The sequence below is a fragment of the Aulostomus chinensis genome, chromosome 20 (genome assembly GCF_037954235.1).
Source record: "Aulostomus chinensis isolate RoL2024-O1b breed Wild chromosome 20, RoL_Achi_v1.0, whole genome shotgun sequence".
In the NCBI taxonomy this organism is placed as follows: Eukaryota; Metazoa; Chordata; class Actinopteri; order Syngnathiformes; family Aulostomidae; genus Aulostomus; species Aulostomus chinensis.
In genome coordinates, this window is record NC_141339.1 from 6965703 (window position 1) to 6990556 (window position 24854).

General features: G+C 41.5%; 1 pseudogene; it reads left to right on the top strand.

Moving 5' to 3' along the window:
• The first annotated feature begins 886 nt into the window (after positions 1 to 886).
• LOC147242691 (uncharacterized) lies at positions 887 to 2335 on the top strand (annotated as a pseudogene).
• The last annotated feature ends 22519 nt before the right edge of the window (positions 2336 to 24854 follow it).

Sequence of the window (24854 nt, forward strand, 5' to 3'; positions counted from 1 at the left end):
AACGCTTAATACAAGCACTTTAATATAAAGCGTTACCCAGAAATCTTTTTCACATGATCATTTAGATCAAATGGTAAATGCTAATGGACTCAATTGATATAGTGCTTTTCTACCTTCGTGGCACTCAAAGAGTTTTACATTGTCATCTCATTCATACATTCACACACGCACTGATGCTGAAGGCTGCCATGCAAAGCACCAACCTACTCATCAGGAGCAATTATTGGTTTAATATCTTGCTCAAGGACACTTTGACATGGTCACCCGGGGTGAGGATCAAACCAGCAACCCTTCGGTTGCTAGACAGCAACTCTACCCCTGAGCCACGCTGCCCTATAATAATTTCAGATTGGTTTGTGTAAAAAAAAATATTGGCGCATATTATTCTGTTAAGATGAATGAGATCCTTTCCTGGTAATTCAAAAATTGTGCTTAAATATATCAGCAGAATATCTCAACATAAAATACTTATCCTTTGTTTCAGTGTGAAGAAGCTTCAGTGAGAGCAGGGAAGACAAACAGTTGTACTTTTTAGAATTATATTTTTTTGACAATTTTATTCTATATGCCTGTTCTATAACTGTTGTATGATATAAGATTATGCACACTTGTTATCATGACTTTTATTTCCTTTCTAAAAAGATGCTGCTGCCCCTTGTTTTTCTCCCATCCACTCTTTTTTGTGTTTTCCCTTGAGCCCCTTTGTGTGCTGCCATCATGCTTTCCAGACAAAGCTCTTTTTATCCCAGCTCTGTCTGGTGCCCACCTGTTGGCCCTGGTTTCCATCAACCAGCCTGCAGTCAGGAGACGCAAGTTGCTCAAGGCTGCCCTGCTGTGTCTTTGATCAATCATGTGACCTGCCGGAGACATTCAGCCCATGTCCACAATGGAGGCCTGTTGGGAAAGATTCTCATCCCCCTGCATGCTTTATCAAAACACTACATCCATCCCCTGTGAGGTCACATTGTCTGGCCTCTATGAAATAGCCAACAATGGCCTACCTCAGAAGTCACTGCTGGGAAATGGGATGCTGCAAGTGGGTGACCTGTTGGGAGCAGCAATACTTCATGCGTACAATGTGCTCTCAGCTGACATGTAGTGACTATGGCACCTTTCAACTTCCTTTTACTGAAGAGAAATGATCAAGTGCTGTTATGGAGATATTTGGAAGAGAAACTTGCATAAGGGAGACATTTGCCTGCAAGAAAAGCTTTCAAACAGAAAAGCCTGACTCCGCAAGAAAATGTCTCACCTCAATGATAAAGCAAAAAAGTCCAATCGGAGACCAGTAGTAATGTTCAGAAGTCATTGACCCCTGACTACTCAGAACCCTATTTGTTGATTATGGATACCCTATAGGTCAAGGAAAGGATTAGAGTTAAAATCAACACCTTTCAGAAAAATCAGATGTGTCAAGGAATCTGGTCAATTTTCTGTAATATCTGGTGGACTTTCTGTTACTGCGTATTGCTGAACGTAGTGCTTTGCTTTGTTGTTGCGCTGGCTAAAGTTTGATCATCCCTGCTAATTCCTAGTCACACAGATTGATCTAGCTTGAGCTACCCAGCTCCAATCAGCTGTGAACCATCCTCGCTTAGCTCCTAGCTTAGTCCCGACGAGCTTTCCCCCCAGCAGCTCCTGAGCAGCCGGGAAACCAGGGTGGCTGGGTAACTGTCCAAAATAGCATAGTCCAAAGCAGAAGCCTACTGTCAGTGACCAACCAATTGTTCACGTTTCAAATTGGTTTTCCCCACTAAGCAAAACATCTGAGAAAACAACTCTGGTAATTGGAAGTTCTATTCCGAGGACCGTGAAATTAATGACACTCGCGACTACTGTCAGATGTATTCCAGGGGCCAGAGCAGGCAACGTCAGGTCAAATTTAAAACTGCTGGCTAAAAGTAACTGTAAATACAGTGAAATTGTTATTCACATCCGTGGTAATGACATCCGACTATGCCAGTTGGAGGTCACAAAAATAAACAACGTACTCTGTAGGGTTCTCTGGACCCCTACCTAATTGGACCAGCAATGTCATGTTTAGTTGCATGTCATCGTTCAACCACTGGCTGTCGAGGTGGTGTCCAACAAATGAAGTGGGCTTCAGAGAGAACTGGAAAACTTTCTGGGGGAGATTAGGAGAGATGGCATTCATCCCACATTGTATGGAGCTGCTCTCATCTCTATAAGTACGGCCCAATTTATTATAGGACCAAAACCCTGGCAACCCAAAGTTGAGACCAAGAGGCAGAGCTGCCATCTTACATGCTTCTCTGTGCATCCACTAGGGCAGTTACCCTCCCAAAACCCCACAGAGACTGTGTCTGTCCCCTGACCACATCAGTTTATTCACTCAAATACTAATAGAAGAGGAGTATATCAGAAAAACCTCATCAGAATTAACACGACAAACAAATGTTTCTAAAGAATTTGAAAATTAGGTGTGGACCATTAAATATCAGTTTTCTGATGCCAAAAACTCTATGAGTAAATGAATTATTATTTGACAATTGCGCTGTCTCAATAAAACCTGGCTTTGGAATGATGAGTACATTTATCTAAATGAATCCACTCCTCCCAGTCACATTAACACTCATGCTCCTCGAGGCTCTGGCTGAGGAGGTGGAGTTGCTGCCATTTTTGACAGAAGTCTAGTAGTAAATCCCAAACCCCCCAAAAAATGTCAATTCATTTGAAAGCCTTTTTCTCAGTTTGTCTCATCCAGCCTGGAAAACTCAACAGCCACTTTTATTTGCTATTGTGTGCCACCCTCCTGGTCCTTACTCTGAATTCCGATCTGAATTCTCAGAGTTTATATTGAGTTAAGTTCTTAAAACAGATAAAGTCGTTATTGTAGGACACTTCAATATTCATGTGGATGTTGAGAACCATAGTCTGGGTGCTAATTCAGCTCTCTTCTAGACTCAATTGGTTTCCATCAGTCTGTTCATGAACCAACTCACTGTCACAACTACATCCTTGACCTCATCCTGAGTTATGGAATTGAACATCTAGTTGTATTTAAGATAAGATAAGGTAAACCTTTATTCATCCCTCAGTGGGGAAATTGGTATTTCCACAGAACTCTCTTTTTTATCTGACCATCAATTAATCACTTTTGAATTTATACTTATCGACTACACTCCACTTCAGAAAACAGTAGTCTCCAGAGGCTTGTCTGGAAACACCATAGCTAGATTTAAGGAAGCAATTCCATTGGCACTAAACTAAGTGTCATGTCCCATTATAGCGGGGTAGCCTTTGTCAACCTTACTACCTCCCAAATTGATCCTTTTATCAATAGTGCAGCAGTTATTATACAAACAAGTTTGGACTCTATTGCCCCATTAAAAAGAAAACTATGAAACCAAGGAAACAAGCACCTTGGTTCAATTCTGAAACCCAACAGCTTAAACAAAACTCAAAAACTAGAGAGGATATGGCGCTCCTACAAACTGGAAAAGTCACATGTAGTCTGGCAAGACAGCCTTAAAACTTTCAAGAAAGTCCTTTGAAGAACTATTACTCAACATTAATAAAGGAACACAAAAACAACCCCAGGTTTCTCTTCAGTACTGTAGCCAGACTGACAGAGAGCCACAGCTCTATTGAGCCAAGTATTCCTTTTTACCTAACTAGCAATGACTTCATGAACTTTTTTCATGACAAAATTCTTTTTACTCAAGAGAAAATTCTTCTTCTGCTATAAGCTGACAACACATCATACATAACCTCAGAAAGCTTAGAGCAGGGGTCTCAAACTAATCCAGTAAAGGGCCGTGTGGCTGCAGGTTTTCATTCCAACCTAACAGAGGCAACACCTGACTCTACTTAAATCTATGAAGCCGTACCCACACAGCTCATTTGTTGGATCAGGTGTTGCTTTTGCTTGGTTGGAATGAAAACCTGCAGCCACACGGCCCTTTAATGGATCAGTTTAAGACCCCTGCCTTAGAGGCAGCTGTAGGACCTCTCTTAGGGCCTCTCTCTTAGATATAATCAATGTGTCACTGTTATCTGGTTATGTTCCACAGTCCTTGAAAGTAGCAAGAATTAAACCCCTTCTCAAAACAAAAACAACAACAACAACAAAAAACCCAATAACAACTCTGGAACCAGAAGTTTTGGGCATCTACAGATCAAAATCAAATCTATGGATTATGGATAAAGGAGTTGCTAAACAGTTATGTGACTTTTTTTTTTTTAAGCAATAGTTTATTTGAGGATTTCCAGTCAGGTTTCAGGGTTCATCATAGCACTGAAACAGCACTAATTACCAATGACCTCCTACTAGCATCAGATGAGGGACTTGTCTCTGTGCTGGTCTTATTAGATCTCAGTGCAGCTTTTGATACCATTGGCCATCACATCCTATTAAAGAGACTGGATCATGTCATCGTCATTAAAGGAACCGCACTAAACTGGTTTACGTGATATTTACTCGGTCAATTTCAGTTTGTACTTGCTAACAATAATTCCTCTGAAACCACTAGAGTCAGCTATGGTGTTTCACAAGGGTCTGTGCTTGGACCAGTCCTCTTCACTCTGCATCTACATCCACTCGTCCACATAAAAAGGAAACACTCAGTTAATTTTCACTGTTATGCAGACAATCAGCTGACTTAACTGGAGGCCTGTCAAAAACAATGAAATAAAGGGGATGACCCACAATTTCCTTTTATTGAACTATGATTAAACTGAAGTTATTGTGCTGGGCTCAAAACACTTTAGAAACACATTATATAATGATATGGATGGATGGCATCACCCTGGCCCCCAGCACTACCTTAAGGAACCTAGGAGTTCTCTTTGATCAGATCTGTCCTTTAACTCTCACATTAAACAAACCTCCAGGACTGCTTTCTTTCATTTAACATCACTAAGAAAGATGCAGAAAAAAACTTTTCCATGCTTTTTGTCACTTCCAGGCTGGATTACTGCAATTCCCTCCTATCAAGCTGCAAGTCCCTAAAGACTCTTCAGCTGGTCCAAAACGTTGCAAAGTCCTTAACAATCAGGCACCTTCATATCTGACAGAGCTCATAGTCGCCTATTATCCAAGTAGAACCCTTCACTCCCAAGATGCAGGAATACTTGTGGTCCTCAGAGTTTCTAAAAGTAGAAAGGGAGCCAGGGCCTACAGGTATCAGGCTCCCCTCCTATGGAACCATTTCCCAGTTTTGGTCCAGGATGCAGATACCCTCTCTACCTTTAAGAGCAGATTTATGACCTTCCTTTTTGATCAGGCTTAGAGTTAGGGCAGCTTAGGCTAGCCCTTAGATATGCCGCTATGGGCTTAGACTGCTGGGGGATCTCCCATGGTGCACTGGGCTGCTCCCTCCTTCTCTCAGTCCTCTCTGTCCTCTGGTATGTGTTACACATATATCATACTCATATGTGTAACCAACGAATCCTCTTCTCCGGAGCCTTTTGGCTTCATCACTTCCCAGATCCCTGGTGCTGAAGGAGAAGGCTACAGACCTGAAGAGGCTCAAGCTGACACCCCTAGCATCACCTGTTCACATCCCTCTGTGTTCATCATTATTTTCCCCTTTCTCTCCCTCTTTACTGCCTCTCTCTTGCCTTCTGTGAATTTGTCTTTCTCCATTATCTGTCTTTGTCTCTGCGCCACTCTCGTGCTCTCTTTCCCCCCAGCTTGTCAAATCAGAAGGCCGTCCCATTGAGCCTGGATCTGCTTGACGTTCCTGCCTGTTAAAAAGAAGGTTTTCGTCACTGCTGTTGCAGGATGTGCTTGCTTTTGGAGAATTGTTGGGTGTAAATTCATTGAAGAAGTGTGGTGCTAAACCTGCTCTACTTGTAAAATGTCATGAGAAAACTTTGGTTGTGATTTTGTGCTATACAAATAAAATTGACTTGACATGACTGTTTTCCCTTATTTCATCAGCATTGACTGTTTATGTGTTCATTTCAAACATGTTAAGAAAAATAAACGGCAAACAAAATAATCTAAAACAATAAAAATATAAACCAATTACTCTTTTCTACTAATAATATATATTCATAATACTGTATATCAATTTACTTTTGTCCTTGCCATAATATATGTATATTAATTCATATATACCTGTCTAAAATGAATTCCTGTTGACTTTTTTTTACATGCATATTTTATTCTTAGCTCTGACTCTGCAATAGACTCAGACATTTATCAGTCCCAGATCCAATTTGGCATTGATGTAAACACAAAAACTTGGGTGAAAGTGCTAATTTACAGTATAGCTATGACCATTCCACTGTCTTTTATAAAGCTGCGTAGCTGGCATATACTGTAGTTAGATTCATAATTAGTAATTAAGAGCTTAATTTTAACTTCAAGGAGATGACCGATACACAATTCATATGCATGCATAAATTACACTTCCTTCAGGGTGAAGACGTCAAATCAGACCCAGTGGTTATAATATTTTCACTTCTTGTACATGTAATATTTTGCAAAATTAAGGCATCTAAAACCATGAGATAGTGACACCCATGAGACAACAACACCAGTAAGGGGAATGGTCTAAATATTTCCTAAAGGCAAGTAGCTAATTAAGAAATAAAAGGAGCAGCATTATTCACAAGTCAGGATTCAGCTTGTTTCTTTTTGTCCCTGGATGACTGCCATGAATTTTTAATAAGGCTGGGTCTCAAGTGGACATTACCTTTGTTCTATTTAAGTCTCATGCTGACAGTCTAACAAATTTAATGAATAAAAGACACAGTTCACATTGAGATCAACAGTCTAAGAACACAGGAAAGATGTGACTGGAAGAATTCGGTGATGTTATTTGATATTTTTGTGTTTACAATGGGTTGTACAGTTGAACCTACCAAAATAAAGCATATAAGTGGTCTTGTGAATATGTACAAATTGAAAAATTTATTTCCAGCTGTCCATAGCCAAATTTGAGTGCTTGTTACAAATAATATCAACTTTGTTTTATTGTACCTGACAAAAAGGAGGGGAACCCTAATTAGAGTGCAAGGAATTGATTTAATGGAAAGACTACACTTTTTCTATGATTAAGTAAATATATGTATTGATTATCATACTGCAGCATTTGAACATGTATTTTCCAGTGAAACCTTAAAAGATTTGAGTAGCCAGATGTGGTTGCTGAAAATTTTAGAATGGCACACCTGAACCCAAATCTATGTGAATTTCAAATATTGTGTTTTACTTTGTAAAAGTATGAGTTTGAGTCAGTATCTCATACTGAAATTGTATGTGTTTTTAGCTCCACAACAATTACATATAATGTGACTGTGTAAGAATGTCATGTAATTCACAATTTATATATATATGCACACACACACACAGTATGATTGTGTGAATATGTAGTTTAAAAGCAGTTGTGGTATGATAACATTATTTCACAGTTATCATTACTGAATTATTAATAATGCATTATTATGCTGTCTGTAAATTTTGGATTTGAGAAATATTAGCACATAACTTTAATTTTAGACAAGTGACTGTTGTAACGCTCAAGACCAGATGAGTTAAAAAAAAATCTTCCAATTAGAAGTCAGAAATTAAGAAACGATAATTCAAACCAAGACACACTTTCTAACCCATATAGCAACACCCAGCGCCACATTGTGCTTTTGCTAAACTTTTTTACTTTCACATAGGCAATTAAAAAAAAAAAGTGAGAGAGGTGCCTCAGTATGTCTTTCTTTGCAAAAGTTATTTATTTTTTTCCATCTGGTTGGACATTGGGATAAAATGTGCTAAACTGTGCTTATGCAAAAATAAAAAGATTCCTGCTTTGAGTTGATTTTTTTTATTATCTTTTTTTTTTTTTTCTAAATATACAGATCACAACTTCTCTGGGAGGTGATAGTGATTTTAGCCAGAGTCAACCTACATACTCCTACAAATCTAGGTCTGTAAAGAAAAGTTCAGCTGAGTGCCAGGAGAGTTTTCGTGTAGGAAAAGCAGATTCTGCTCAAGGATGGCTTTTCAAAGAATGCACTCTATCAAGCATTATATGTAATTCATTGTTCATCAAATAATAAATGGGGCAATCTGCACTTCAAAGATAGTGAGAGATGATTAAATTATGTTGTTTTTTGCCTGTATGAAGAAAATTTTTTTAAAAATTGAAAAACTTATGAGATGAATGTAATGAGAGGAGAAAAACTGTGTAATTGTGGATGCAGTTCCTTCCTGATGCTGAAGTCTCACATATTGCCAGGTTAAAGATCAAAGAAAATGTCGCTCGGCAGTTCCTCTCCCATCAGCTACTGGGTGAAATGTGTGAGTGTGTGTAATGGGCAGCTCAAGACCTGCTCCACTGGATCTCCTGTGATGAATTATTCAGCTGTTCTGATGTGGTAACAAAACACATGGTGTCAGAAGACCAGACAAGACTTCATCAGCAAAATGCTCTTACTCCTTGCACCCATCCTCCTTTTTATTTTCCTTTCCCATAAACTCTCCCCTCTGTTGTAATTTAATTTTTTTCCTCTGCTCAGGATCCCGTGAGTGAAAGTGTGTCTGGGCGGGTGGATGGAGGAGGCCAACTAGACTGGGTGTCCCTTTGTCCTTACTGGCTGTTGAATATCAGACCATCCATCTCTGTCAAAGGCAAACATCTCAAAAACCTCCCTCTCCCCACTTCCCCCTCTACTCACTCTGGAGGCCCTGTCTCATAGGCACGTCAGTGCTAAATGGAGCCTTTACACAGTATTGACTGCCCCCACAAGTCTCTCCACTGGTCAGGCTGCTGGGCAAAATGGAAAGCAGCATATCACATTTTCCTGTTGCCCTCATTTTCAGACTGAAGCATTGACACAGTGGATAAATGCAAGGATGATTACAAAGGATGGGGGAGGCTACAATTAAAACAAAGTCACTTGGAGGGGGGTGAGCTAGAGTCTACACCTTCATTTATAGTGGACTAAAGTTGTTCTTTTTTTAACAAATGCAATTAAAGCTCAAAATATCATTCCGATGCATAATATTTCTGTATGACTATGCAAAATAAATCCAGCAGTACAATATTTGATTAATTCAAATATGTTAATATGATGAAAAATCATTACATTACAAGTATCACATGTAAACTTATATATGCCATTTTTCATCGATATTTTATCTTTTTGATTTGATATATGTAATTTACAAAAAGAATATGTGCAATGTCCATAAAACTTTACTTGGCACTATTAAAATATAATTTCTTTGAACAGTAGTTTTTATGGTCATTAAAAGCAGATGCAACAGTTATTGTCTTAATACTTATTTAGACAACACAATAGAATGAATGGTTAAACAGCATTGTTATACTGTGTGCTCTGGTAGATGTTTGTCAGTCATCTAACAATAAAATAAATACTTCACAGCTTATATTATACAAACAGTAACTGGTTTGCTTCCTATGCTTTCTCTGGTCCAGCATTTTCTGTTATGTCCATCCCGGTCCTGCACCAAGGGGAATCCTTCATTCTTGTTTCCCCGTTTCTCTGTAAATCCTCTGTCATGAAAGCATAAGTCCCCTATTTCCCAGAGGGAGGGGAAATCAAAACCTGCTATTCCCATTCCAAGCACAGACCTGCATCCATCAATCATCTTATCTATCACTGGCGAATTCTCAAAAGGAGCTATTCTCTTTCTAGAGTCCCTGTATTGAAGGAATGTGTCTTAGAACAAAAGGAGAGGAGTGCCAATAAATCCCCCAAGATTGAATGACATTAAGCTGTTTGAAGAAAATGGAACAGGGGCAATTTGAAAACTTCAGCCTCAACTTGGACAGATTTAAAACTGAAAACATGTGGTATTTTATTATATAGTCAGTTGTGTACTAGAAGTGCTGACTATGTTGATGGGCTACATGCTGGATGGGGGCAGCTGTATGGAGGAGGGTGTGAGTTGAATGATGAATTCTTTGGAAGGCTTTCAACATCAATCTGTAGTCTACGAATACATCTGTGTCTCATTACTGCAGACAGATATCATATGTTGAGAACATTAAGATGAAAACTTTAAGTGGAGTCATACTGTGCAGCCATATTTGCTTTGTATAATTTTCATTACAGAAATGTATGAATATTAAATTGAATGGGGCCACCACCCCATTGTCTGATCCAAACAGAGTGGAGCATCAAAATTTTTTTGTATCACATTCAAAATGAGATCTATAATGTGGTCTAATGGCAAAGTTGTGATGAGCAGGCAAATGGAGTATGTCAATGTGAGATTTCGGATTCATAAAAAGACATTGTTCTGCAGTAAGGACTTAAATTTACCCAACATTGTAAAGATTAATATAGCTCAGCGGGCAGACATGCTGCCCTGCCAAAACCATCTCTAACATCTCATTTGCACAAAAGTAGCCTTAATTCACTGCTCAACAAAGGAGAAGTAGTGAGCATAATTCCACGTGAGGAAACTTGCCCTAGGTTCTGCCGTGATGTCTTGCACGTTCTTGCTGTTATAAACAAACACGCCCCCACAGCGCAGCTCACTCTCCTCTTGTCTCTTGTACTTCCCCCAAGCCCCCCCCCCCCCGACACAGGAAGTAAACACAGTGGCTCAGCCGAGATAGTAAAATAACGTAAAATAAACTAATAAACGGATCGTTTAGTAACTATAACTGAGTTATTGAATTTTAAAAATAATGCGTTTGATTATTAGTTACTGCCAAAGTTACTTTTTTGTCAGTAACTAATGATGCAATAACGCGTTAGTCCCAACACTGGCTGGCCCTGCAATGGACTGGCGACACGTCCAAGGTGTAACCGCTTTCACCCGAAGGCTTTTGGGATAGGCTCCAGCCCCCCTGCAACCCTTAACAGGATAAGCGGAGAAAAATGGATGAATGGATGGATGATAATTTCTTGTTGGCAAATCAGTGCATGTATTGTTTGAGTATATTCCTAGTAGTTTTCTGTGCCTATATTCTTTCTCTCTAAATTCCCTACCTCACTTGCTTCCTCATGAATCTTTGTCAACACATACCACACCAGTATTGCCTGTCTGCCATGGTCTTATCAAATGATTCTGCTCTCCATCTCCCACCTGCTTGATTGTGTCACAAGCAGATTTTAGTGTCAGAACAATTAACATACTGACATGTTCACAGTGAATGCTTGCAAAAACGCGCACACTCTGAACCACAACTGCAATATAATCCCTGATCCTGACAATTTGGTAAATATGATGTTTAAATGTACAAATTAAATATCCATACATTTCCATCATTTTCCTAAAGAGAATCCCTGTTCCACCTCTATACAGAGCAAATATTCAAAACCTTAAGTGTGTGAACATCTAGTTAAATGCAAGTATACAGGCTATTAGTAAACTGGGATTCTCTGACCTCCCTTCTAACATCACAGAAAAAGCAAGTATTTTCAATGTTTATTTTGTCATCTGTAACTGCAGTGCAAAAGGTACCTATGAAAATGATAGCTTTTAAAACAGCAATTAGGATGCTTGTGCAGCTGTATACAACATAAAGAGTAAGTGACAGTTATCACCAAAACGTGAAAAAAATTATACCTTCAACACATTGTCCCCATAAATGGTTACACAAGCTTTTGCAGATCTGTAGAATATAACAGCTGGGTTGGGTTAAAAAAGCTCCCATGTCTGGGGATCAGAACGCCAAGGCCCCCGCCTTGGTCTGCTGCCCAAACCATACTGCACTGAACCCTTCCAGTTCCTCTAGTGGGTGGTGGGTCCATGGGTGGACAAGTCCATTTAACCTTTTCGGGCTGGGCCCTGCCGGACCCCGTGGGCTAGGCCCAACCATCAGGCACTCGTCGGTAGGCCTCTACCCCGGGCCTGGCTCCAGGGACTCCCCTCTGGGCTGTGTACACAAGCGCTTGATCTTACTTGTATGAAGAGTCTTTTGAACCATTCTTTGTCTGGCCCCTCGCCTACGATCAGTCTGCCTTGGGTGACCCTACCAGAGGCAAAATGCCCTTGACAGCATAGCTCCTAAGGTCCTTAGGGCACTCAAACTCTTTCACCACGATAAGGTGACAGTTCCAGGAGGGTGAATGGCCCCTTACAAAGCGCCATTCAGTCTCTCTACTGGAAGAGTGAGAGCCTGGTTTGCGTTGCCGGCAGTAAGTTGGACTTGTTCTCGGGTTGGACTCTGCCAAGGCTGTCCTTTGTCATCGGTTCTGTTCATAACCTTTATGGACAGAATTTCTAGAAACAGCTGGGTGGTGGAGGGGCTCAATTTTGGTGGCAGGAAGATGTCATCTCTTGCTGAGGCTATTGCCCTTAGCCAGAAAAGGGTGGCTTACACCGGCTTTGGGGGGAGGTCCTGCCTCAAGTGGAGGACTTTAAGTATCTCAGGATCTTGTTCACGAGTGAGGGTAGGATGGAGCGGGAGATTGACAGGCAGATTGGGGTGGCGTCAGCAGTGATGCTAAACTGGTCAGTTGTGGTAAAGAGGGACCTTAGCTGAAAGGCGAGGCTCTCGATTTACCAGTCAATCTATGTTCCAGCCCTCACCTATAGTCATGAGCTCTGGGTAATGACCAAAAGAACAAAATCGCAAATACAAGCAGCCGAAATGAGTTTCCTCCGCAGGGTGACTGGGCTCTCCCTTAGAGATAGAGAGAGAGGCTCGGTCATTCAGGAGGGACTCAGAGTAGAGCGGTTGCCCCTCCATGTCAAGAGGAGTCATTTGAGGTGGTTCAGGCATCTGGTGAGGATGCCTCCCTTGGGATGTTTTCCAGGCATGTCCAACCGGGAAGAAGCCTCGGGGCCAACCCAGGACATGCTGGAAGGACTATATTGTATCTCTCGGCTGGCCTGAGCCACCTTGCTGAGGCTGCTGCCCCTGCGACCCAAACCCAGATAAGCGGAGGATGACGTATGGACAGATGGATGAACAGTTGGGTTAAAAAAATATGATAGGCAACTGCCAACCTTCCTCACAAATATAAACTAGCAAAATGTCATTGTGCATCATATGATGATTGCTCACACAAACAATATCAGCAACAGACCCTTCAAACCAAGCACAGTGACAGCCAGAGTGATAGTGAAATGTTTGACAGCACACACACAGCATTAAATGAAAGTGATGGCTCAGGTGGTAAATACAAAATCATCAGGTAATTCTGGTCTATGACTTTGCCACTTAAATCCTAACATAAACATAACAATGGTGCCATCAACCCCAACAAAATTAGTGTGTACAGCAGCCAATATATATTTTAAATAATGTTGTTATTTGATGGCTGAAGCATTAAGATGGTGATGAGTTGAGTTATAAAGAAAATGAATACAAAACATTGACCCAGGACTCATGCCAAAAGGCAGGCAGCCCCCACATCACCCATGAGAGTTAAAATGTCTTTCAAAAACTGTTTTACATTACATCAACTCTTCCGAGATAATCTTTCAATGTAACTTGTGAATTGTCCCTTATTGAATATGTATTACTACAATCTTTGTTAATAAGAAGGGTCTTGGTTGCTTTTTGATTTTTTTTATCGGTATTTTTAATCCATCCATCCATCCATTCATCCATCCATTTTCTATACCGCTTGCCTGTTAAGGGATGGGGGGGGGGGTGGAGCCTATACAGCAGTCCATCGCAGGGCCATCAGAAGCAATTAGGGTATCAGTATCTTGATCAAGGATACTTTGACATGGTCAACAGGGGAAATGAGGATTGTACCAATGACCCTTTGATTGCTAGATGGCCACTCTACCTCATATTTTTAATCCATATTTTCAATAAATTGTGCTTGTCTGTCTTTAACACAGAACACAAATCACGTTTGTGTCTTCTGCAAAATAGAGACGAGCCTTCATAAATAACAGGGGGTTCTCATGTATTCAGCCACAAGTCCTGTAGGGCACAATGGCACAACTGACATGTTGCTCATATCACCTCTGAAGTCCGCTATCCCCTTCATAGGGCCCCTTCTGTAAATTCCACACATTGTAGAATTTTCCAAGCCTGGCAGCATTAGTGCAGGCTGTCTGCTGTATTTCACTGTCTGTCCTCATGGAAGACCATTTAAAAAAAGAGCAGCAGAAGACCTGATGTCTTCATGTGTTTTACTCACAAGCATTATTGTTCCTCAATAATGCAACCCTCCATATCTACTTATGTCCATGACCATGTGTTTCAGGCCACATGACCCTGATATACCACACACAGCTGCTGGGGAAGACTAACTGACACCATGCTGCTCGTGGATCAATACACAGCATATTGGCTTTCCCAATTATCATCGCCAGTCTCTCTTACTATGCTAAGCACAGTGATGTCCTCTCTGTAGTTCCTGTGAATGTAAAAAATTCACTGGCTGCAAAACTTCCTCTCCAGGTCTGGTGCTACGACCCTTGGGGTTCACACAAACACACCATAGCAGTCCTTAAGGGTAAGGCATGGCTTCTGTGCCCATTTATTTTGTATGCATGTAATCCACAACTATGACCTCTCGTGGAGAAATGATTTGTATACAGCTTATTTGAATAAAAAAACCCAATCAATCTGTGTTACTGCCTTCAGTCATTTAACAAATTTAATAGTAAAACAATTTGTTGATGACCAACCTTAATACTGCACTCTTACTCCTGTGTTCAACTTTTTTTTTTTTTTAAACCTGTCCTATTCAGTAGCTGAGGCAAGCAGCATCAATGTTCCTGGTGCCTTGTTGTACTGAAGCAGTTTTATTCTGCATAGGAGGAATCTGATAAACTCCTCCTATCGCCATTTATGTTTAATTTTATTAGGAATGGTATTGGTTCATTGATAGAGCGACCGGACTGAGGCTCAGGAGTGGACAGGAAGAGAGAACAGGGAGAGGATAGGGAAGACAAGGGGGAGGGGGGAGACAAAAACAACAACAGCAATAGCAGAAAACAACAACAACAACAATAAAAAATAAAAAACAACACAAAAAACCCAAACAAACAAAACCAAACAAATAGACCAAACAAAAACCAAATAAACAAACAAAGAAAAAGTAACAACAACAAAAGAAAAAGAAAGAAAAAACATTGGTTGCAGAATTTCCGGTGCAGGCTTACCATTTGGTTTAATATAATTTTAAGATAAATGTCTGAGTGTGTGTTTATGGGTCAGTTGTGCGCTCCATGCGTGTATGTGTGTATACGCGTGTGTATGTGTATGTGTGTGTGCTACGGTTTGTCTTGGATGTTGTGCATAGCTGGCTGTAGCTGATGTGGGGGGCTAGGACATCAAACCCCCAGTCCAGGATGGCAGGTAGGTCAGGACCAGGTCACCAGAGCACCCAGAAACCCCCAGGACACGGGGAGCCCCAGGCCCCCCCCCCCCCCCCCCCAGGAAACAGCCACAGGCCCAACCCATGCCAGGACCCATAGGTAAGAATAGGAACAGCAACCCCCACCCAGAAGCAACCCACAGAGAGACGGGGCAGAGATGACCCTGGTCCCGCCGGGCACCCCCCCACAGCATGAGCAGAGCCCAGGGGCACAGGGCCCCCCCAGCCCGAGACCCGACCAGAGCCCCCCAAGGGGTCCGCCAGCAGCGAGGCTGACACCCACCCACACCCCACACACAGGCGGGGCAGCCACAGCCCACCATAACGACCAGGCCCACCGCCCCCGAACAGAGCTATCCCCCCCCAACCCACAATCCCCATCCCCTCTACTCATCCCCTGTTCTCCCTCCCCCCAGAGCAGGAGGGCTTCAGGCTATAGGGCACCACCAGCCAGCCAGCCGGGACCCCCCACTCCCCGGAGAGGCCCAGCCCACCTGCTGGGGTGAGTCGAAGGCACGCACACCCAGGACCGCCACCCCCAGACAAAACAATCATACTCTCATCTTCATCCATACAGTGGCTGAGAATTCCATAGATGCTGATAAGGTCCAGGGCACCTCAGACTTAGTGAAACCGCCAGCGAGTGATCCACCGCACAACAGCAGGGCCCGTGACCAACCCCAGCCCAACCACCACGCCGGGAAGAGGACCACCCCCCCCAAAGAGCCCCGGCCAGGCCTGCAATGGTGCAGTTAGCAAAGGAGGCAGCACTGGACCCACTCCCTGCCCCAGCTGCCCCCCCATCCCAACATGGTGCAGGGTGCGTGTTGTGCATGGGAATGTAGATGTGATGATGTGGATGACTAGAATGTAGTTAAAATTCGCGGAGGCACCCAGGGCATGGGAGCCCCGCCGGTTGCAGACGGCAGAGTTTCCCAGTACATCCTCATGCACCCCCCCAAGCCCTAAATGTCTACGATGTGATTAAAATTGGGGGGTCCAGTCCCTCAAGGCCTAGTGATACATAAGATGTGATGTGATGGGACAGAGAGGCAATGAGAAGGGCTGAGGAATGGGTCAGACCTGCAGGGGGCCAACTTCCAGACTGGCCCCGCTGACCACCCCATCACCACTGCAACCAGCCGACAGGGAGTCTAGCCTCCCTGGTCCAGGGGTCAGATGGGAGCACCAAGGGGCACTGTCCGGAGATCCAGGCAGAGGGCCCACCACTGTGCAGTGTGAGGGCAGGGAGGGCCCAGGCCCCCAGTGCACAGCAGAACCCCTAGCCAGCAGCCCGTGGTCAGGGCCCCCAGTTCGATCAGCATTAAGGAGGTCAGCCCCCATCCCTCAGACGTCCCCCAGCATCCTCCCTTTGTCCGGAGTGGCAGCAGTCCAGGACACCGTGCCAGGGCCCAGCCCGCCCGAGGACAGGCCGAGGCTAGCAAACCCCTCCCAAATGTGGGTGCGACCCCCCCGGGGGAGCAGCAGGGCCCCAGGCCAGCAAGTCCCAGGCGCCAAGCAATCCACCTCTACCTCACTCTCCAGCCCCTACCTCCCTCCCACCCGACCCCCCCCCCGACCCCCCCTCCCTCTCCAACCCCACCTAACCTTCCTTCCCCACCCTCCTCCCATCGTCCAGGGGTAAACACTCCTGTGTTCAACTTTTACTGTAGACTAGGAGGGCCACCACTCTTATTCTAGCAAAAGAAGAAGACCCTCCTTCATATTCTTTGACAATGTCTCGTGATTTAAGGAAAAAGCACTTCTTGGTCTTTGTGTTGATAACAGATTATGCAGGTGCTCTTTGGAAACTTGATGTGCACTGTGATTTTTCCATCTTGTGAATGGTTCATTGCATTGGGAAGGTGAGGTTTCAATAATAAAAAAGTGAAAATGCAAGTTTCAAAAGAAAAATAATTGGGGAAACAAGTAAAATTAGTTTTGAATTAGTTTTGAATTAAAATGTCTTTTTTCACATATCAGTATACTGAAATTGACTGGAGCATTGTAACCTCTTGTGTTCATCAGGGTCATTGTCAGTAGTGGTGCACCCATGCAATGAGCCCAAAACAAGATGCAATAAACAAAGTTTAGCAGCATGAAAAATATTACCTCACAACTATTAAGGAAGTTAAATAACTCTAACCTTAGCTCTTCACAGGCCCCTGTTTTATCACCTCTTTGAAACTGCAATACAAGTTTCATGATCATGCTGCACTGTGTTGTTAACAGCAACATCAGTCCTGGATGTTTTCAAGATTTGCACTCCTCTGTCCTGTGGACTATTTTCAATTAGTTTATTAGTTGACTTTTGAATTTTTAATGTTTGTATCAACTATTAAGTGAATTTAGTTGCAATGATGTTCAACAAAGCCATTATCCTTTTGTCTATCAATTGCTTAGCATATGAAGTCAAGAAAGACTCAAGAGATGTAATAAACTTCTAACCCCCAGCAAATATGTTTGTGAAGCTTAATTGTCAGCCCACTACAAACAGCATCTTACTTTTTATCTTACTGGTGTTCTTGAATCATTGCTGGCCCACATGTTGACTGATCCACTGGGTTAAACTCCCATTCCTTCATATCACCAGTTTGCCACCAAGCCTGCCAATGACAGTGCAGTTGAGGAATACTGACCTCAAATTGAATTCGCTGGATGAGAATAACATGTTAAATGTGGCAACACAGGATAAAAAATTTTTAAGTTGTTTTATTGAGATTGAGAGGAAATGCCAATAAATTGGCTATGGAATGCTGCTTCACAAGTGTATGTATCAAATGTGTCAAAATAGCAAACACAAAGTTATTTTGGGGATGTTTGATGCTACTTATCTATGGTGTATTTGGAAACTTATACATTAAAAGTGTTTCTGATTACATGTTAAAATACATAAAATGTTCTTTTAAAAACCTTCTTCAGTTTGTTTCTGTTTACCCATCGTTATGGATGGGCCGCATACAGAAAATAAGTGTCCTCAGGAGAAATCAGCATTATCAAAATTCTATTAAAAAAACTTTTAACAAAATTGTAAGAAATATTGTTTTTATGGTAAATCAAAGTTTATGACATGATAGACAAGTCCATTCTCTGCTTCTCAACATAGACTGGTTTTCAGTTGTGAACCTTGTTATACATGATGTTCAATATTCTCAGCATAGTGCTTCATCTCAGCCAGTGTCTGATGATGGCTAGCTTGATTGAATAGACAGCAGACAAATTCCTATAATGAAATGATCATAAATGTGGTTAGGGAGTATCAGAATATTAATAAGCAGGTGCAGCTCAAAACAAGATCAGGCACTGTGAGCATTTTGGAGCATCAGCCACATTATAGGGTGGAACATTTGACCTTCCGATCCTGCAAGCAAGTTATGGAGCAGAGACGAAAGCAGCCACTGCTGGTGCCATGCTATTACTCCCACTGCCTCTCCATCTCTTCCACCACCATGATTAGCTTTCATGGAATGATGTCTGCTTTACACAGCAACTGCTCATGGCCTTCAAATTGAACAAAGTTGATTTCCTGATTGCTGGATGCATAATGCTTTAAGAAATCTGGACAAAGGTTGTGAGGCTAGAAATGTGGAGCTATTAAGGGGAGACAAGGCTCCAACTGCTAGATTATTTCAGAGTGGCAGCATTTATTGGGCTTATTAGCAACACTTGGAAAAGTGGAATGTCAAATGGCCAATTGTGAGTCCGTGTTTGAATTCATCATGATATCAACAGTGGTAGATATAGGAGATATCAGGAATGACTTAAATAACTATAAAAGACATTTGTGAACCAAATAGAAAATGAAGGAGGGGGATGAGAAATGTCAACTTTCTTTACCCATGGTGGGATCACTGGATGGTACTTTATGTTGCTGTTTTGACAGTTATGCATGCCATGCTGTGAATGACTGAAGGGTTGAAGAATAGTGAATGTCGAAAGGCTAACTGAAACCTGCAAATACAGGAATAGGAATAATGTTTATATATGCTGTGGTAAATCTGACTCAGAGGGAGTAGGCACAGGGGGAAAACAACCTGAGGCACTGGGATTGTTGTTACCTGACTCTTGAAGGACACCGAATTCAGGGTCCAATATGAGTTAACTTCTCTCTGGAATCAAGATCATAGCATGGGCTTATTTTTAGGTAATGCAAATGCTACATTCTGTAAACAAGAAAAGTGAACCAAGAAATATGGGTGATAAGAAAAAGCACAAATAGTGGGGTTTTATGAACATTTATTTTATACAAATATTGTGAATAGGGTTGGCGGCATGGTGGTGCAGTGGTTAGCACTGTTGCCTCACAGCAAGAAGGTTCTGGGTTTAAGTCCCGGCTCGGGCACAGGATCATCTTTCTGTGTGGAGTTTGCATGCTCTCCCTGTGCTTCCGTGGGTTCTCTCTGGGTACCCTGGCTTCCTCCCACAGTCCAGAGACATACAAATGGGGACTAGGCTAATTGGATACTCTAAATTTACTGTAGGCATGAATGTGAGTGTGAATGGTTGTCTGTCTCAATATGTTGGCCCTGCGATGGACTAGCGACCTGTCCAGGGTGTACCCTGCCTCATGCCCAAAAGCTGCTGGGATAGGCTCCAGACCCCCCCCCCCCCTAAAAAAATCAGGGTAAGCGGAAGAAAATGGATGGATAGATGGTTGGATGGATCGATTGTGAACAGGAAAAAAAACTTGTACAAAAGTGATATTTTAATGAGTGTGGTGTGTATTTGTGCTCCACCAGTTTGGCAGGATGATGGGGGGCTGGGGGACACAGGAGACGGAAGCACTGCATGAACCTTTCTCCCGCAAGCATCAGCCAGCCTCTTTCTACACACTGCTCAAGCAACTTTGCTTTTGCATTTTCCACCTGAAGATACAGACACAAATACAGGGTTCTTTGAACACTTTGTGTATGGTGCTTTTTTCATTCATTTAAAATAACATATGCTGCCTATGTACATGATTAAGGTAGCAATTACACTTGTTAGCTTGTCATTATTTGGAATACATTTAATAGTTGAATAAAATGGTTTCAAAGATAGGGTTCCTGGTGTTCTTATGATAATGCTTTTTTTAGGTCAGTGCACATAATAGCTATCTCTCCTGAAGCCTCACATGTATATAGTTGCATGCTCGCACAAGGTAGCTGAAATTATGATTTAACTGCCCTATAATTGAATAAAGTACACTAAATAACATTAATTGACCCATTGTTCAGCTATTCAGCAGCAACTGTATTACCTACCTGTCCATACTGGCGTATCCAGTGTTTATCTTAAACGCTTTCATTTGGTGTATATTTTTACAAGAGGATAAAGGGATAACTGAAATGTTATCTTTATGTGCATAAACATATTCCTAATCCTTAAACGCTTTCAATAGCAAACATCTAAAGAGAAAAGTTATATATATATATATATATATATATATATATATATATATATATATATATATATATATATATATAAAATCACACACACACACACGGACATTTACAGCTTCACTTCCGAACTGTAGGTTTTTTTGAAGTGCAGTTCTACAAGAACAGGCTGAGTAATATGAATAAGTAATGTTCCTTCTGGTGCCAACAGCAGGCATTCTTAATTTGAAGAGGGTTTGTAAGCCCCTGTTCATTGCTTTTCATTATACGTTTTTAAATATTATACCATAAAATATGAAGGTGGTAGATGAGTATACTTGATATGTAGCACAGGAATAGAAAGCTCCACTTGGATACTGTCTGTCTGTTCCCAGCCCCCTCATTTTTTTCTCCCCTTGCTCCCTATCTGAATTACAATTTCTCCCCTTGGAACATTCCTCTGGTACAGAAATGAAGACATCTTGAGCTCAACTTCAAACAGACTCCTCAGTAAACAGCCACTGTGGAGAAAGTGTTTCATCTGTGCCTCTGGGATATTATTAAACCTCTCTGGTAGCTCAGACTGCAAAAGTGTATAGGATAAGAGCTAGCTTCTGTTTTTCCACCTCCCATCCCAATGACAACATGGCAACCTGCTGTTGGATAACCACACTATGTGGGCCCTTATTGTGGATGAACAAAAGTAAAACAGATGCTTATTACCATTGAAATCAAACAAGCAAACAAAAAACAACCTTTTTTTCCCTCAATCAGACTTCATGATTACTGCATGAAACTGTATATCAACTGCACAGATTTTACGATCTCCAGGGAAACGAGTTGGCCCCTCCTTCTCCACCTGTTCACAATATGATTACACCTAACAGCCACTCAAATCTTCACAACTGCTCTGATCATTAGTGACCGCTGCTTTCCCACATCCTCGTTCAAGTTCAGTGGTGGTTTCGCATTCCTGATGAAGTACTGATGAAGTGATGCTGGAGAGAATTTGAATTTGAATGATGCAGACAGACAGGAGTGTATGTATGCATGTATGGGAGGTGCACTGGAGTTCATATTGAACCTGATAAGATTAATGCCATCACAATTCAGTGAAAAAATTCAGTGAAAAAATTCAGTGAAGATATTTTTCAAGCCTTGAAACAGTGGTGTAGTTAACCCCTACAACAGCTTCCAGAATTTCACCAACAATACTGACTGTATTTTATTACTTTTAGTCCCCTACTTAGTCCTTGGTTTGTGTTTCTATGCTCATCACATGATTGTAGCCATATTATGCTGTTTTCTTTACACCATACAAAATGCAACAGCAGTTCCCTCTTATCCATCCATCCACCCATTTTCGACAACTTATCCTGTCAAGGGTTATGGGGGGCTGGAACCTATCCCAGCTGCCTTTGGTACACCCTGGACAGGTCGTCAGTCCTTTGCAGGGCCAACACATAGAAAGACAACCATTCACTCTCACAGCCACACCAACAGTCAATTCGGAGTTTCTCATTGACCTCGTCCCCTCTTGCATGTCTTTGGACTGTGGGAGGAAGCCGGAGTATCCGATGAAATCCCATGCAGGCACAGAGAAAACATACATACTCCACACAGAAGACCCCTTACTCGAGCCAGGGCTGGAACCCGGAACCTTCTTGATGTGCTAACCACTGCACCACCATGCCACCCAGTTCCCTTTCATATATGTTTTAAATTTGTTTTCTAAGGTTGCATCATTTTAATAAATATGCTGATATATTGATTTTCTTATTCTGACACATTACTGGGCAGGAGCTACATGGTAGGAGCCAAACTTTTGTAGGTGCCACCAAAGCAACACAGTTTAACGAAAAAAGACAATATTCACAATCAACATCATGTGGGTGTTTTGCGTTTTCTTACCAAATTCTAAATTTAGCTTTGACACAATTTCCTTTCAGCAGAATTTAAAAAAAAAATGAATTTCTTGGATTATCTAGATGGTGTTATGGTATTTCATATTTTTCATATTTCCTTTTGTTGAAAAAGTCCTATCTACTGGGCAAACAGAAGACAAAATACCAGATTTTTAATAACATTTCATTATGAGGGTCATATACATATCTGTATCCAGATCAGTTTTAAAGAAGTCATTTTGACCAAACATGGAGAAACATAAAATTACAGCAGGATGTGCCTAGAGAAAAGCAAATATAGGCTACACAAAGCAAAATGAGGTGGCAAAGAAAAAATGGAAGGGCTGTGTGTGGTGCAAAATCATGAATCAAACTAAACACACCTTACTATTTGGCCCAAAATCATGTGTTTCCAAATCATAATTGGTCACTGGCTTCTGCGCATTGCTTTTACTGGGAATAATGGCGATCTACTTTTTTAATGAAACAGCCTATGAAGTAATGTTTAGCACTGAAGCTTTCAAAACACACCAGGGCCACAATGAACGAGGCCCTGTATTTTACAGGGAGCAAATGGTTTATGTTTGGCGTGCTTAAATGACAGGAAGAAAACTGCACCACATAAAGCAATGTAGCAATGACACAACAGAAAGAGCTGCCTGAGGACCATAACAAGCCAAAATTCCCCAAGCCTGTGGACATGCACAAAACCCATTTAACAAGTTAATTTACTGCTGGAACTGGGCACTTGATTGCTTTATGTGACTGCTAATATCTGAGTGTTTTGATCAAAAAAAAATTTGATGATGGATCTTATATTTTTACATAATAATGTGATAAACCTGTATCTCATGTGTGCAAACTCAGTAGAGAGACAGGTTGGAGCAAAAGAGGAAATCCGTTGTTTTTTTAGAGCAACAAAGTTTAAATAGGCAGTCCTAAAAGGTCAGGGTCTGTGGAAGAGCTACTTTTGTTTCCTATTTCCAATTTCAACTTGAAAACCACAAAGACGTTCTAACGTTATCAACCATGACAATGTAGGCCCAAAATTTTAAAGCAATGATTATTTATATTCTTTAACATAATAACAAAGTAAATGGACTTCCCACCTTTGTTACTGTCAGAGCATTAAACAATGTATCATTCATGCATTCACACACTGATAAGGGAAGCACCATGCAAGGTGCAAATCTACTGAGGACTGAATTGGGGGTTCAGTATTTTGCACAAAGACAAAGTGGACATTTCTCACTGGCCTCTCTTATTCCCGGACGAGGAACATGGGGAGAATTATCAGTCTAACTCTCCAATTACAGTATATATATATATATAAATAATCGCGAGAGTTACATTCTAAAAATAAGCTGCAATAGGCGAAATTCACAAAGACGTCAGCTTTATTTTTCAAATGATTATATCGCCTCATAACTTCTACCTTCCTTTAGCATGTCCAGAGGTCCAGCTTTTTATGCAATGGTTAGCATCTTCCTCTGCCTTTTGGGTGCTACCGCAGTTGCCTTTGACGGTGCAGAACGTTTCGTAGACATTGTGGGGTTTGTTGGGGAGAAAACTTGCAAACATACAGGACAGCGCTTCAGAGTCACACTGCTAGCAATTGACGATTTATGTAAATTTTGCAAGCTGAACGCATTCTGTACTGTACAGGAGACGTGGCACGGAGGATATTGATTGAAAATGGTCTACAGCCAATCAGGATGCAGAACACAATGTGCTGTAAAAAAAAAAAAAAAAAAAAACATGCAAAATTGCACTAAAAAAATCCACTGCGAGGCCGTGAAAGGTGAACCGTGTTATAGCGAGGGACCGCTGTGTGTGTATATATATATATATAGAGAGAGAGAGAGAGAGAGAGAGAGAGAGATTTTTTTGATTTTTAAAAAGTCTTTTTAATTCAACTCAGTCAAATCTTTTACTTACACTACAATAAAAAAGAACAATACATATACACACACACACTTCATTTTCAAAAAAACACATTCATGTCGTCTTCTCACACCCCATCTTTTTAGATTTTTAACCAAGTACGCTTCCTAAAAACAGTTTATCTTCCTTCACCACACACAGACCATTTGCCACACACCAGACCTTCTCAAAAGATCCCAAATCCTTCATCAGACTAAAATAGTTGAAGTCAAGAGTCAGCCTGCTCTTAATCATTCTGAGGAAAATCAGTTTCACATCACAGTCCCAAGACCCTTCGAACTTCTGCCTCCTGCTCAGGTACACCGCCATTTTAGCCTGCCCTAGGAGGAAGTTAAGGAGGTTACACTTTGCTTTCTTTTTTTGATTGTATCTGACACCTAGGATGAACACGTGTTTGGTAAAAACCACATCAAAC